This window comes from Pongo pygmaeus, chromosome 4 (genome assembly GCF_028885625.2).
Source record: "Pongo pygmaeus isolate AG05252 chromosome 4, NHGRI_mPonPyg2-v2.0_pri, whole genome shotgun sequence".
Classification (NCBI taxonomy): Eukaryota; Metazoa; Chordata; class Mammalia; order Primates; family Hominidae; genus Pongo; species Pongo pygmaeus.
Window position 1 is genome coordinate 135338954 of NC_072377.2, and position 16940 is coordinate 135355893.

The window sequence follows — 16940 nt, forward strand, 5'->3', positions numbered from 1 at the left end:
TCTCTCTAACTAAGGATCTGCTTTCTACTCTTATAATTATTTTTTATTTACTTTTTATTGATACATAATAAATGTACATATTTTGGGGGTACATGTAATAATCTGATACACTCATATAATGTGAAAAGATCAAATCAGGGTATTGGGATACCCATCACCTTAAAAATTTATTTTTTCTTTATGCTGGAAACATTTGCATTATTCTCGTCTAGCTATTTTGAAAAGTTCAATAGCTTAATGTTAACTATGGTCACTTATTGATTTATTGAACACTAATAACAGGTACAAATATACAGTTAGAAGAATTAAGTTTTCTTTAATAAATGAAGTGTTAAACTTTTGCACCCAAATTGCAGACAGTACTCCTACACAAAGAAAAATAAGAGAACTAAACTGCACTGAGGAAAAACACCCTACATTATTACAACATCTTTTACGATTCTTTTAAATATAATTCTTCATTAACTCAGTGCCTAGACAGTGTATTTTTGTTCTTCTCTGCTTTATATAGGTACTCTGTCAAATCTCTGAATTCTTTTTCATCTTATTAAAAATGTTAAAGGAAAATGTCATGTAGAAAAATAACACGCTCATAAAAGCAAATGTTAACATTAGATTTGGAGGAAGACAATGCTGTCAAGTTTCAAGCTCTCTCATCACTGTTTGATTGTTAAAGATTTAACATAAAAATTTTTGATATGTATAGAAAATGCTAAGATGAGAATGTATAGTTTTATTTCCACTCCTCTTGACTTCAGTAATGTAGAAATGAGGTGTTTATTTTACCAAGAATCTTTAAAAAAAAAAATGGTGGATGGGGCACAGGAACTTTTGAAACAAAAACAAGGACAGAGAAAAAAGTCCATGTTATTATCTTTTCATTATGTATGTATGTGTGTAATTTAAATGTTAAAACGAGCAGAGGTAATATGGTGTAGCGATTAAAAGCAGATTCTAAGATCAGTCAGGTTAGATTGCAATCCATTTCTCTCACTTCCCACCTATGTCATATTGAGCAAATTATTTAATGTCTGTAGGGTTCAGGTTTTTTAATCTGTAAAACAGATATACTAGTAGGCATTAACTCAAACAGTAATGTGTCAGTAGGCATTTAGCCTTGATTTATAGTTTCATTAATTATTTTCTAGAAAAAGAATCCTGGAATATAATGTAATAATTTAAGTATATCAAGTACAACAGGGCAGATGTTTTGAATCCTTAACAACAATGAAAGGGTTTCTAATACCTTTATTGTCTCAAGCCTCACAAAAGAAGCAACCGGATTACTTTCCCTCAAATCTCACAGAGGAAACAGAAGCCATCAGAAATAAATTTCATCATTTTTCCACCCCCAAATTTAAAAACCTGCCTGCATTAATACCCATATTCCCATATTCTATTCTGTTTCAACAAAAGATATGACCATACATCTGTCCAAGGCCAGTCACTCCACTTCTGCTCTGAATTAAATTCCCTCATGCTTTCTTTAACGCCCATGCAATGTCAATCATCCATTTCTCTCCTGTATGATTAATCTCTTCCCTTCTATGTATCATTTCAATCAGGACACAAACATGCTTTGGTATCTTTTATATTAAAGTAAAATAAACAGAAAACACTGATGCTACTTTTTACTACTCTATTTCTGGTTTTTTTTTTTTTTGCATTTTACGTTTATGGTAAAGCTAAAAAGACAAGTAATGATTAACAAGAATTAAATGTAGTTGCTGCATGTGGAGAAGAGGAAGGGAGACACAGGAAGGGCTTCAAAAGTGATGGGGATGTTCTGTTCTTAAAGCTGACTTACTACCTTATTTCTATGCCACCATTCATAGCTAAATCTCTCAAAAATGTCCCCTGCTTTCCAATAGAATACTATTCAGCCTTAAAAAAAAAAAAAAAAGAGGGAAATTTTGTCATTCGTGACAACTTGGATGAAACTGAAGAACATGCTGCTAAATGAAATAAGCCAGGAATGGAAAGACAAATACCTAATGTTTTTACTTACAGGTGACATCTAAAACAATTGAACTCAGAAGCAGAAAGTTGTGGTAATAGGAGCTGGGGTGGGGGAAATGGGAAGATCATGGCCAAAGGGTACAAAATCAGACAGGAGTAATAAGGTATTTTTTTAATTCTTCTGCACAACATGGTTACTATGGTTAATAATAGTGTATTGCACATTTTAAAATTACTGAGACTAAATTTAAAATGTTTTCCTCACAAAAAATAAGTATTTGAAGCCATGGATATATTAATTAGCTTAATGTAAGTATTAATATTTCACATTTTATTCTTAAATCATAACATCACTTTGTATTCCATAAATATATACAATTATAAATTATTGATTTAAAATAAAATATTTTTTAAATGTCACCTGCTTTCCTTTTGCTTCCTCACTTCCACTTTACTAATTTGAGCCAGTGCAATCTGATGTCTCACCCCACTAATGCACTGATGCTGCCGTTGTCAAGGTCACTGCTGAGTTTCGTGTTGCCAAATCCAGTGGGCACTTCCTTTACTCATTTACTCCACCCTTCAGAATCATTTAATATGATCGACTATTCCCTCTGTCTTGAAATAGTATCACCTCTTCCCTTCACAGATACTGTGTTTTTGTTTTTCTTCTACCTCAGCTTCCTTTGCACGTTCTCTAATAACTTACCTCTAAGGGTAAGGGAATCTCAGAGCTACATTCTACTCTTTTTTTATCTGTACAACCTACATCCAAGGTTCCTTTACCCATCCCCAAGGCTGAAATTATCCTACATTAATTAAGCTAACACATCCAAAATTCATATTAAGCCCAGAGCTCTACTCAGAGCTCCAGACTCATATCCAAGAGTATATGTGAAGTCCCTAGTTGAATATTTCAGATATTTCTCAATTTTAATAAATCCAAAATGTAACTCTTAATACATCCTCCCATGGCAACTCCAGACTCATATCCAAGAGCATATGTGAAATCCCTAGTTGAATATTTCAGATATTTCTCAATTTTAATAAATCCAAAATGTAACCCTTAATATATCCTCCCATGGCAACCCAGTCTTCCTACTCTCTCCATCAAATAATTGGCACCATCATCATCCAAATATCTCAAGCCAAGAAAATGTAATGACTGCCCTTAATTGCTCCCCTTCCCTTGGCTCCTATTTCCCACAAATCAGCAAGTTCTGTTGATTCTATCCCTTAAATATCTCTGTACTTCATATCAATGAAAATTACTAGGAGAGAGTTTTCACTGTGTCAATTCAATCTTAAAGCTGTTTGGCTTTTCAGTTGAAAATGATGGAGAAAGGACTCTTTTTATTGTATTCTCATTCCTGTGAAACCCACAAAAACAACGAAAAGAATGCAAGGAGAAAAATCTTCATCATCAATTAATTATAAAACTGGGGCATTTTTGCAATACTGTAAAATCTAGACCAAAACAAGGTGGGATGTTAAGAAAAGGCACATACAGGCTTAAGTCTTGAACAAAGAAACACTTGTCTAAAAGAAAATACTTCTGTCCTAAGTCAGCAATAAGATCTAGGAGGATGGGTGGGCCAGAAAAGTAATAGAGACTATAAACAGAACCACAGGAAAGAGAATGGATATCCATGATGATATGCCATTTCTCTGGTCTACAACCTAGACTATTCATGGATGGGTAAAATTGAGGAGAGACCACCAGATCTCAGCAGCAGAGCTGTGACATAAAGGACTTTAATATGTCATAAAGTGCTAAGACACTGAAAGCTAAGCTCCCAAGAGTCCTGAGGCAGAGGAAATAACAAGCTTTTTAAAAGGGTTTTTAAGATGAGAAACACAAATCAAACCTACAGTCTCCCAACGCACATCACATATACCTCTGCCCAGTTATCCAACTAGATCCTTCAAATAATTAGACCCATTAGAAGCAGAACAAAAAAATTTAAAATATGAATAGACACACACAAATGTAGGAAGTTGTCTTAGTTCATTTAGGCTGCTATAACAAAATACCTTTGGTAATTTATAAACAACAGAAATAGATTGCTCACAGGCCTGGAGTCTGGGAAGTCCAAGATCAAGGTACCAGCAGGTTCAGTGTCTGAAGAGAGTTCATTTCTCATAGCTGGCACCTTCTTGCTCTGTCCTCACATGGCAGAAGGGGCAAACAAGCTTCCTCTGGCCTCTTTCACAAGGGCACCAATCTCATTCATGAGGACTCTACTCTTATGATCTAATCACCTCCTAAAGGCCCTATCTTGCATTAGTCTTCAACATATGAATATTAGGGGAACACAAACACTCAGACCCTAGCAGGAGAGAAAATTAAAACCAGGCAGATGAAGAAAATACATTGCAAGAAAATTCCCCAACAGATTAGCAGTTCAAACAAATAATTCTTCATTGTCTCAAATGAATTTCAGATAATATTATTTGCACTTAAAAGAAGAGCTCACAAAAGAGACAAATAGCTCAAGAAAGAGTAAAGAAGACAGCAGAAGAGGAAAGGTGAGCTAGTTAAGTGCAGAAATAAAAGAAAAAAACACAAAGAAAAAATATATATTAAAGACAACTAGAAATATGTATAGCAATGTGACTATAGTTAATAATACTGGATTGTATACTTCAAATTTTGTAAGAGAGTAGATCTTAAGTGTCCTCACTACAAAACAAACTAAAAATAGAGTGACTTAAATCACATTTAAGTACATTTTGACAGCCTAGAAAAATTATAAATATAAATAAACATATAGGAATAGTTATAGGAAAGATGGTAGATCAAATGCCACACACAGAGATCCATCATACATATAATTAATACTCATGAAAGCAGAATTTGTAATGAATGGAACTGAACATACCACGCAAAGACACCAAAAAGTTTTTATTTCAAAATATAGAAAAAATTTAATATAAATATCTAAAGAACACTCTATTTCCCAAGTCTCTCAGAAATTATTTTATTTTATTTTATTTTATTTTATTTTAGTTATTTTATTTTATTTATTTTGACAGAGTCTCATTCTGTCACCCAGGCTGGAGTGCAGTGGCATGATCTCCACTCACTGCAACCTCCGTCTCCCTGATTCAAGCAATTCTCCTGCCTCAGCCTCCTAAGTAGCTGGGATTACAGGCGCCCACTACCATGTCAGGCTAATTTTTGCATTTTTTAGTAGAGACGGGGTTTTGACATGTTGGCCAGGCTGGTCTTGAACTCCTAACTTCAGGCTATCCGCCCTCCTCGGCCTCCCAAAATGCTGGGATTACAGGCATAAGCCACCTTGCCCGGCCAGGAAAAAAAAATATTTTTTAAATGATAGGCACCAAGATATAACTGGGTGAACTTAAATGAAGAAAAAGCCTTGTTGAAGAAAAAAGTATGGCCACCCCAAAAAAAAGGAAGCCACATAGAGAGGAAAAAGTCAGGTTACCTTAGATTTCTCTGTAGCTACTACTCCCCACGCCAGGAGTCATGAAAACATGTAAGCAAGATTATAAAAAAATAAAGTCACCCAATCATTTAACCCAACCAAGTTACCCTTCAAGTATAACAACAATAGACATACGTTACCAAAAATGGAAATTCATGAGAATAAGACTGACATCAGATTCCTCATTGGCAATGCTGAATCCAAGACAAAGAAGTGATAGCTAAAAAGTTATCGGGAATGATAACTGACACTGAGTAATTCTAAATGAAATTAGTAAAATATAAGTAGAAGTATAAGTCAGCTTTTACCAGGTAATGTTGTGCTACAAACCACCCCAAACATCTGGGTACCTTACAAAAACAAGTTTTTTTCTTACTCAGTTTCATGTTATCTACAGATCGCTCTAAATTGTCCTTTCATTGAAAGATCTTTGAGATATAATATTAAATAGACATAAAAAAAGCTATGAAGAAATACGTATATTATAATAAGAAACTATGTATAACAGTACTATACTCAAAATGCAATTTGTAGACCAGTGCTACTAGTTGATCATGAGGTAAGTACAGAGAATTGAGAGTAAGCACTCAGAAAGCTTAAATAAAAATAAAACTTAGAAACCTTTATTGGCATTGCCACAACCATTTTACTGTATTTTACAAAATTATTGGCCTCCATCTTATTGGAATTTTTTAACTGGTCATTCACTACAGCTAGCTTGAGAAGTACTGATACCTAATTGTCTACAAAAATAGAAGATACACACTAATATTTACAAATATAAAATATCTCTAGAAATATTTATAAGAACCTGGTAAATAGTGCTTGCTTCCATCTTCCTATTATTCACCCCCACACCAAGCTTCCCAGAACTGAGACTATAACTTTGAGTTCTTGACTTCTAGACTTTAACTGTGTGTGTGTGTGTGTGTGTGTGTGTGTTTGTGTGTGTGTGTCTATCTCTGTGTGTCTGTGTTGCTTTTGTTGAGTGGGAAATGGGAAAGGAAGTATTTGTTAACAACCTCTACAGATTTCAAGCCTGAAATAGAAAATTGACATTGAGCGACCCTGCAGAAAAATTCACACGAAGTCCCTTTTTTTTTTCTTTTGAGACAGAGTCTCGCTCTGTCACCCAGGCTGGAGTGCAGTGGTGCCATCTTGGCTCACTGCAAGCTCCGCCTCCCAGGTTCACACCATTCTCCTGCCTCAGCCTCCCGAGTAGCTGGGACTACAGGCACCTGCCACCAGGCCCGGCTAATTATTTTGTATTTTAGTACAGAGAGGGTTTCACCATGTTAGCCAGGATGGTCTCGATCTCCTGACCTCATGATCCGCCCGCCTCGGCCTCCCAAAGTGCTGGGATTACAGGCGTGAGCCACTGTGCCGGGCCACAAAGTCCCTTTTTAAGAGAAGGAGCTGTTTTGTCTGAGAGAGAGAGAGGTAGATGTTGTGCAGTGTCTGAGGAAGGGCAAGGCTTCAGCCCAGACTGTGGCAACCCTCCTTAACTGGGAAGTGGAGAGATGAAGGTAGCAACTTGTGTCCCCCTGGGTCATGGCAGGAACTCTGATGGTGACAGATGCATGAATGTATGCATGGGCTGCAAACTGTAAATCATGGTCTTGTGCACTCCAGTGACATTCTATAGCTGAAGTTGAGAACATGGTCTCCCTGCAGCTGTAGCTGTGCCAGCACATGGTGATGGACCAGGCATTGAATAACACAAGAAGCCAGGGCATTATGGCCAGCAGAAACAGAAGATCATGCCCCTTAGCCTTTTTTCTTAAACTGAGTACACTCTGGAACTTCTTTCTATATAATGGAGGAGTGATGCCTCAAATTTTTCTGATATTAAAGACATAGCCAAACTTGGCATGTGAGTATATTAAGATTTAGTTTCATTTAGACAAATGTAAAATACAACATCTTACACTGTTAGTGTCATGAAAAGATGGACAAAATTTATATTCGTTAGATATAATAGAAAATTAAATTATTTAATCCTCAAGCTCTATGAGATAATCATTATCATTATTCCCATTTTATAGATTAGCAAACTGATGCTTAGAGAAATTTGCCCAAAATTTGCTGCTAGATTCTAATGAAGCTAGTACAATCTATTAATTGTCAGATCTATTGATAATTTTGGGGAAATTAGCACAGTAGAGAGAAAATAAGTGGAGTTCAGGGTCAGAAAAAATGGCTTATAAATATTAAATTCTGCTGATACTACTAAATATCTAGTACTTAGCAAACATCTGTATTAGTCCATCTGCACACAGCTAAAAGGACATACCCAAGATGTTCCTTTCTAAAGGAAAGAGGTTTAATTGACTCACAGTTCCACATGGCTTGGGAGGCCTCAGGAAACTTACAAGCATGATGGAGGGGAAGCAAACACATCCTTCTTCACATGGTGGCAGCAAGGAGAAGTGCTGAGCATAAGGGGGAAAAGCCCCTTATAAAACCACTGGGTCTCATGAGAACTCACTCACTATCATGAGAACAGAGGCATGGAAGTAACCACCCCATGATTCTATAACTTCCCACCGGGTCTCTCCCATGACATGTAGGGATTATGGGAACTACAATCCAAGATGAGATTTTAGTGGGGACACAGCCAAATCATATCATTCCACCCCTGGCCCCTCCCAAGTCTCATGTCCTCACATTTGAAAACACAATCATGCCTTCCCAACAGTCCTCCAAAGTCTTAGCTTATTTCGCCATTAACCCAAAAGTCCAAGTATCATCTGAGAGAAGGCAAGTCCCTTCCACCTATGAACCTGTAAAATTAAAAGCAACTTAGTTATTTTGTAGATACGATAGGGGTACAGTAATTGGGTAAATATACTTACTCCAAATGGGAGAAACGAAGAGGCTACAGTCTTATGCAAGTCCAAAATCCAATAGAGCAGTCATTAAACCTTAAAGTTCCAAAATGATCTCCCTTGACTCCATGTCTTACATCTAGGTCACATTGATGCAAGAGGTGGGCCCTCATGGCCTTGGGCACCTCTGCCCCTGTAGCTTTGAAGGGTACAGCCCCCCTCCTGGCTGCTTTCATGGACTGGCCTTGAGTGTCTACAGTTTTTCCAGGTGCATGGTTCAAGCTGTCAGTGGGTCTACCATTCTGAGGTCTGGAAGGCAGTGGCCCTCTTCTCACAGGTCCTCTAGACAATGCCTCAGTGGGGACTGAGTGAGGGCTCTGATCCCACAATTCGCTCCTGCACTGCCCTAGCAGAGGTTCTCCATGTGGACTCCACTCCTGCAGCAAACTTCTGCCTGGACATTCAGGCATTTCCATAAATCCTCTGAAATGTAGGCAGAGGTCCCAAACCTCAATTCTTGAGTTCTATGCACACACAGAACCAACACCACGTGGAAGCTGCCAAGGCTTGAAGTTTGCACCCTATGAAGCAATGGCATGAGCTGTATATTGGCTCCTCTTAGCCATGGCTGGAGCTGGAGCAGCTGGGATGCAGGGCACCACATCCTGAGGTTGCATAGAGCAGAGGGTCCCTGGGCCTGGCTTATGAAACAATTTTTTCCTCATAGGCCTCTAGGCCTGTGATAGGAGGGACTGCCAAGAAGGTCTCTGACATGCCCTGGAGACATTTTCCCCATTGTCTTGGTGATTAACATTTGGCTCCTCATTACTTTTGCAAATTTCTGCAGTTGGCTTGAATTTCTCCCCAGAAAATGGGGTTTTCTTTTCTATCATATTGTCAGGCTGCAAATTTTTCAAACTTTTATACTCTGCTTCCCTTGAATCCTTTGCTGCTTAGAAATTTCTTCTGCCAGATACCCTAAATCATCTCTCTCAAGTTCAAAGTTCCACAGATCTCTAGGGCAGGGGCAAAATGCTGCCAGTATCTTTGCATAGCAAGAGTCACCTTTACTCTAGTTCTCAACAAGTTCTTCATCTCTAAGACCACCTCAGCCTGGATTTCATTATCCATATCACTAACAGCATTTTGGTCAAAGCCATCCAACAAGTCTCTAGGAAGTTCCAAGCTTTCTCACCTTTTCTTCTTCTGAGCCCTCCAAACTGTTTCAACCTCTGCCTGTTACCCTGTTCTAAAGTCGCTTCCACACTTTTGGGTATCCTTATAGCAGCATCCACTCTACTGGTACCAATTTACTGTATTAGTCCATTCTCACTCTGCCATAAGGACATACTTGAGACTGGGTAATTTATAAAGGAAAGAAGTTTAATTGATTCACAGTTCTGCAGGGTTGGGGAAGCCTCAGGGAATTTACAGTCATGGTGGAAGGGGAAGCAAACACATTCTTCTTTACATGGTGGCAGCAAGGAAAAGTACTGAGCAAAAGGGGGAAAAGTTCCTTATAAAACCATGCGAGCTCTTGAGAACTCAATCACTATCTGAGAACAGCAGCATGGGGGTAAACACCCCCGTGATTTAATTAACTCCCACGGGGTCCCTCCCATGACACGTGGAGTTATGAGAACTACAATTCAAGATGAGATTTGGGTGGGGACACAGCCAAACCATATCAACATCTAAAATATTAATTTCCAATTTTCTTTCCATTCCTCCCTTTTTTGACATATAAACCTAGAAAAAAAATCAATAAAAATTCACATATATTTGGAAGTCACAATAAAAACTCACATATATTTTTGCGATAACATGTACTGCAAATGGGATTTGGAAATGAGAGGAAAAGATGTCTTAAATATCACTCACTTAGGAAAATTAAACTTTACTTTACCTTTTATCTGTGAGCAATTCCCAGTCAGCCTTGAATGCATTAACCTTCAACTAAGAACACTTGTCAAAGTTTCTGGCTCTTTGAAGGCATGTATCTAGTGGCTGCAGGTAATTTTCTCGTGATTCAGAAACAGTGAAAACCAAGGGAAATAACATGGGCTTTGGAGTTAAACAAAACAGAGCCTCGGTCCTGGTTTCTCTACATACTTGCCATATAACTGCAAAAAAAAAATTCACCTTTCAAAGCTTCAGTTGTTTTACTCTATTGTCTTCATAGAATTGTGTGAGAATAAAGTGAATTAAAACATGTAAAGCATCCTGTGGAACACTCAGGGCACTCCAAGTGCTCAACAGCTCAGTAAGAGGTTCTTATTTCATTTTAGTTTGTGCTTCTCTGTCAGATAGAGATGATGCTTTCTTATAACTCAAAGGAAAATAGTTGAGAGGTACTTTTAAAGGGCTATTGGTGTTGCAGAAAAAGATTTCTTGATTAATTAATATGACCATTTTCTTATGAATCATCCATTGCATTAGGTAACTCGCATTTTTATTCCCGTAAGGTGCCTTTGTGTGCTTCAGTTCAATAGCTATTTCCTGGGCATTTACTGGCCCTATACTAGGTTCTAGGGATTTTAAATAACTAGAAGTCACCCTTCTCTCAACGACAGGATTTCTAAGTAATAAGGAACTCAGCCTGATCATAAATTTCATGAGGATACAAGAGGTCTTACCTTTGTAACTCCTACGGCACCTGAACTGAGCTTATATTTAATGCAATGTTGCTGAATTTAACAATTTCTTCCAGTGTTCTATTTCCCCATAACTTAAGTTCAAATTTATTCTACAATATCATATAATCCTTGATAGTCCTAATTAGTTTATAAAGATGTCTGGAACAGTTCCAGAGATGTTTTTCTTATTTTTCTTGCTTAAGCTTCTGCCATGTTTACTATGTAGTTTTTAATGTGCTATCCATGACTCTACAAATTCTATCATTTGTTAAATCCTTTTGTATTCTAGAGAATTCATCTTTGCATAGCCTAATATTAACAATCAAAGAGGTAAGGTTAAAAACAGGAGGAGGTAGAAGAAGATGGTGAGAATCACAATAAGGAGATACAGAAAACATCTTCTTGGAAGAACTATTAGTGAAGACATAATTATTATGCATTAATAGCTGACAGCTAGCATTAGTCCAAGGAAGCCGTCTGTGTTCTCTAAGTACTTCAAAAATGTGATATTCATTTGTAAATTTGTGACAGCTCTTTAGATAATGTATAATAATTTTGCAGCAATCCATTATCTGACTGAATGTGCTTTAATTTGAGGTATAATATATTTGGAATAATTTTTCCAATTCCTAAATGTACTTTCCTTCAAATATATGACATACATTTAAAGCGTCATTTAAAAGATTAAAATGAGTCCAAAATTTCCTCCTTTCCTTATTTGGTTCTTCTCTGTTCTATCTATAGGTCTCTGAACAGTGTCTCTGGCTTGATCAATTGAACCTATGTAATTGTTTTGAAAAATACATTTAGTCCTCAGGAAGGAACATCTACCATCATCCTGCCCAAGCTAAGGCTACCTGAATGTGCTGAGAAATTCTGATGAGGAAATGCTGCAGACCTGGACTAATAATTAAGGAAAAGTTACTGATGAAAGACCCTGATAGACAATACAGTGAGACAGCCTATTGCATGTACTCCACAATAAATTCTCAAGGTTTTTCAAATAATCCATATACAGCTAAAATTGGTTTGGGGTTTTTTATAAGATAACCCCAGCCAGCCTGCTCAAGGGCATGTTGTCCAGAGTGACTTCTTATTAGCTGCCAGATAATCAGTTTACCCCACTTTCACTCCAAAAAAATGCAGATACTAACTCCACTGATCCCAGAATTCCTGTGGTTTGTTTTGTTTTGTTTTTCTTTACCCACATTCCTATAAATCCTGTTCCTCGATGACAGTACAGTGATTGATGACAGTACAGTGATCCCTGCCATGGAAGATTTGTTCTAGGACCCCCCATGGATGCCAAAATTCACAGAGGCTCAAGTTCCTTACATAAAATGGTGTAGTATTTGCAGATAACTTACACACATCCTCCTGTATACTTTAAATCTTATTTCTAGATTACTTATGATACCTAATATGATGAAAGTGCTATAAAATAGTTGTTATACTATATTATTTAGGGAATAATAACAAGGAAAAATGTCTGTACATGTTCTAAACAATCTTTTTCCAAATATTTTTGATCCATAGTTAAATCCACAGACACAGAACCCACAGATACAGGGGGCTGACTGTATACCAGCTATCTCCTTTAAATGTGAATAAGCTATTTTTCTTGCAGGTAACTAACTAAAATGCCTAAGCTGTTCTTCAACAGTCCCAACACAAGTAAGTAGCCCAATTGTAAGGGTAAGTCTAAGAGGATTTTCTCAAAAACAATAAAATAATTTAGAATCACATAATTAATGGCAAAAATAAACAGAATGGACTCCTAAAAACTACAGAGCAAGTTAATAAGGACTCATCATTTCACTTTCTGGTTCTATTTGGCCTTTCGATTGAAAACAAATTCCACCAGAAAGGAAAATGTAAACTAGTATCAAGAAAGCAGAATGAGGTCATCATAAGAGGACATCCAGTAAGAAGGATCTTCTCATGTTCAACTAAACAATCAGACTCACAAGACTATCACAGGCCCCACTTGGCCTTAGCTGACTCTAAAAGACATAGGACAGGAGCCACAGTTTGCCAGCATGAAGTGTAGCATCAGGATTCTTCAAGTGAAGTCCTTGCAGCAGTTTACGCAATGGTCTACACAGACATACAGCAGCTGTTCTCTTTGCTCCCTCACCTCACCCCTGTAAAAGAAAAATTGCACTGGAAATCTGTTAAAAATGGCGAGGAAGACTTCGTTCGAGACTATTGCAATATGGACAAAGACTGAAATAAACTCCTCTGGAATAAAAGGCAGAATTTTTAAATGCTGTGACGAGCTAATGGAAAAGTATAGGAGGACTTTAATGGGGAGGTTGGTCAATGTGATTAAGCTATCTCTGTTTACTAATTGCCCCTTATCAGAGTTAGTCTCCTATCTCTCCACAAACACTGGGAGAGAGGAGTCCTATCTTTCAAAGGGATGGCTCCTAAACCCTTAGGAAATTCATTTTTAGGCTGTAGAAGATTTACATTTCAAAGGGGCAGAGTGCAAGCTTTCTGAAGTTAATGCTCTAAGAAGGTGATCATTAGAGAAATGCAAATAATTATATAATCAGGAGCCTATCATCAGGAAGAACATGAAAAGTTCAGTCACAATGAGGGGAATGTTAAGGCTGTCTTGGTCACCCCCAGGTAACAGCGCAGGTGCAAGGAGGCATGAAACACACCAGCTAAAATGCCTCCTGCCCCACAGGAGCCTGTATTTCCAGAAATAGTTCCATAGGTCCCACAGAGACATGTCCAACTACAGGAACCACCACAATCATAGAAGGCCAGAATTATGACTTCCCATCAGACCAGACAAAATTTACCAATCAAAGGTCTTTTTATAACTTTTAAGTTCAAAGGCACATGTGCAGGTTTGTTATATAGGTAAACTTGTGTCATGGGGAGTTGTTGTACAGATTATTTCCTCACTCAGGTATTAAGACCAGCACCCATTAGTTATTTTTCCTGGTTCTCTCCCTCCTCCCACCCTTCATTTTCCATTAGGCCCCAGTGTGTGTCACCTCCTTCCATGCGTCCATGTGTTCCCATCATTTAATTTCTACTTATAAGTGAGAAGATGTGGTATGTGGTTTTCTGTTCCCGTATTAGTTTGCTGAGGATAATGGCCTCCAGCTCCATCTATGTCCCTGCAAAGGACATTACCTCATTTCTTTTTGTGGCTGCATAGTAATATGTGCCACATTTTCTTTATCCAGTCTATCACTGATGGGCATTTAGGTTGATTCCATGTTTTTGCTATGTGAATAGTGCTGCAGTGAACATATGCATGCATGTGTCTTTATAATAGAACAATTTATATTCCTTTGGGTATATACCCAGTAATGGGATTGCTGGATCAAATGGTATTTCTGTGCTTTGGTCTTTGAGGAATCACCACACTGTCTCTCACAATGGTTGAACTAATTCACACCCCCACCAACAGTGTATAAGCATTCCTTTTTCTCCACAACCTCACCAGCATCTGTTATTTTTTGACTTTTTAATAATAGTCATTTTGACTAGTGTGAGACACTGTCTCATTGTGGTTTTGATTTGCATTTCTCTAATGATCAGTGATGTTGAGCTTTTGTCATATGATTATTGGCCACATATACGTCTTCTTTTGAGAAGTGTCTGTTCATGTCATTTGCCCACTTTTTAATGGGGTTGCTTGTTTCTTGTAAATTTAAGTTCCTTATAGATGCTGGATATTAGACCTTTGTCATATACATAGTTTGAAAAAATGATCTTCTATTCTATAGGTTGTCTGCTCACTCTGTTGACAGTTTCCTTTGCTGTGCAGAAGCTCTTTAATTAGGTCCCATTTGTCAATTTTTGCTTTTCTCGCAATTGCTTTTAGTATCTTTATCATGAAATATTTGCCCATTGCCTATGTCCTGAATGGTATTGCCTCGGTTGCCTTCTAGGGTTTTTATAGTTTTGGGTTTTACATTTAAGTCTTTAATCCATCTTATGTTAATTTTTGCACATGGTATAAGGAAGGTGTCCAGTTTCAATCTTCTACATATGACTAGCCAGTTATCCCAGCACCAGCACCATTTATTGAATAGGAAATCATTTCCCCATTGCTTGTTTTTTTCAGGTTTGTCAAAAATCAGATAGTTGTAGATGTGCAGCCTCATTTCTCGGTCTCTATTCTGTTCTATTGGTCTATTTGTCTGTTTTTGTACCATTACCATGCTGTTTTGGTTACTGTAGACCTGTAGTATAGTTTGAAGTTGGGTAGCATTATGCCTCCAGCTTTGTTCTTTTTGCTTAAGATTGCCTTGGCTATTCGGGCTTTTTTTTTGGTTCCATATAAATTGTCAAATAATTTGTTCTAGTTCTGTGAAGAATCCCAATAGTAGTTTAATAGGAAGCACTGAATCTATAAATTACTTTGGGCAGTATGGCCATTTTAACAATATTGATTCTTCCTATCCATGAGCATTGAATGTTTTTCCATTTGTTTATGTTATCTCTGATCTCTTTGAGCAGTGTTTTATAGTTCTCCTTGTAGATATCATTCATCTCCCCTGTTAGCTGTATTCCTAGGTATTTTATTCTTTTTGTGGCAACTGTGACAGGATTGAGTTCCTGGTTTGGGTCTCTTCTTTTCTGTTGTTAGTGTATAGGAATGCTAGTGATTTGCACATTGATTTTGTATCCTGAGGCTTTGCTCAAGTTGTTTATCAGCTTAAGAAGCTTTGGGGTTGAGACCATGGGGTTTTCTAGATATAGGATTATATTGTCTGCAAACGGTGATAGTTTGACTTACTCTCCTTCTATTTGGATGCCTCAATGCTCATTTTTACCACAAGCAGTGCTTCCTAATAACAGAGTTGATATTTTATATTTGCTGGGTTTTCAGGACCATATAAAAAAAACATAAGTTTATCTGGGAATAAAATTCTCATGGAGAAGGGGAACAGTTATCTTTCATTCTGGTTTGTTTGTTGGTTTGTTTGTTTAAGACAGAGTCTCTCTCTGTCTCCCAGGCTGGAGTACAGCGGCACCATCTTGGCTCACTGCAACCTCCGCCTCCTGGATTCAAGTGATTCTCCCACCTCAGCCTCCCGAATGGCTTGGATTACAGGTGCACGTCACCACAGTGGGCTAATTTTTGTATTTTTAGTAGAGATGGGTTTTCGCCATGTTGGCCAGGCCGGTTTTGAACTCTTGGCCTTAGGTGATCTGCCCGCCTTGGCCTCCCAAAATGCTGGGATTCCAGGAATGAGCCACCACTTCTGGTTCTTTTATTCTCTATAGGTATAGTGAAAATATTGTATTTTACCTCTTTGCTTTTTCTCCAGAAGCCCTCTCTCTAGTCTTCCAAAAACATGCACATCCATGGGAACACATGCACACACAAATACACACACTTATGCCTGCACATCCAATCTGTCATATTTTCCTCCACCACTCAAAATTGTCTAAAAATCCTTCTTAGTAAAAGCTTTCTTTCTACAATTTCACTATTTTGCAATTCTACTAAGTTAAATGAGTATATGACATGTGTTACTGATTTTGAACTTGTACTTAGTTCTCTCAATGTTCTGATTTTCTATTTCCCATCCTTTCCTTATAATTCATTTCTCCCACCCTGGAAAGCAACCTTCTATGGACATATATACTTGTGTACTGATTATAGACTTTGTCCATTTTATCTGTATTTATCCAGTTATTGCCCACATGGTCAGTCCCTCTTCTATGCGCTAAGTAAATACATGTCCTTTCTGTTGTGGAGGTTGGCTATTTGAATATAATTAACGTAATTTCTTTCTAAAATTGTTTGATAAAAATTGTTATAAAAGATTTATGCCTGGGTAATAAAATAGAAAATGAAAACTGGAAACTAAGGAAAAACGTACCCAAATGTGTTAAACATAAGGATTAATATAATTGCTATAATTATACCACAGATTTAATTCTGAGTCTCCTAGAATGCAGCTGGAAAAAAATATACAGTATCACAATGTACATTAAAAGAAAAAAGCAAAACAGTTTTTTCTGAGAAAAAGTTTTGGTTTTATTTTGTTTTGAGGTAGTTTTTTGTTAGTAAATCCTAAAATAAA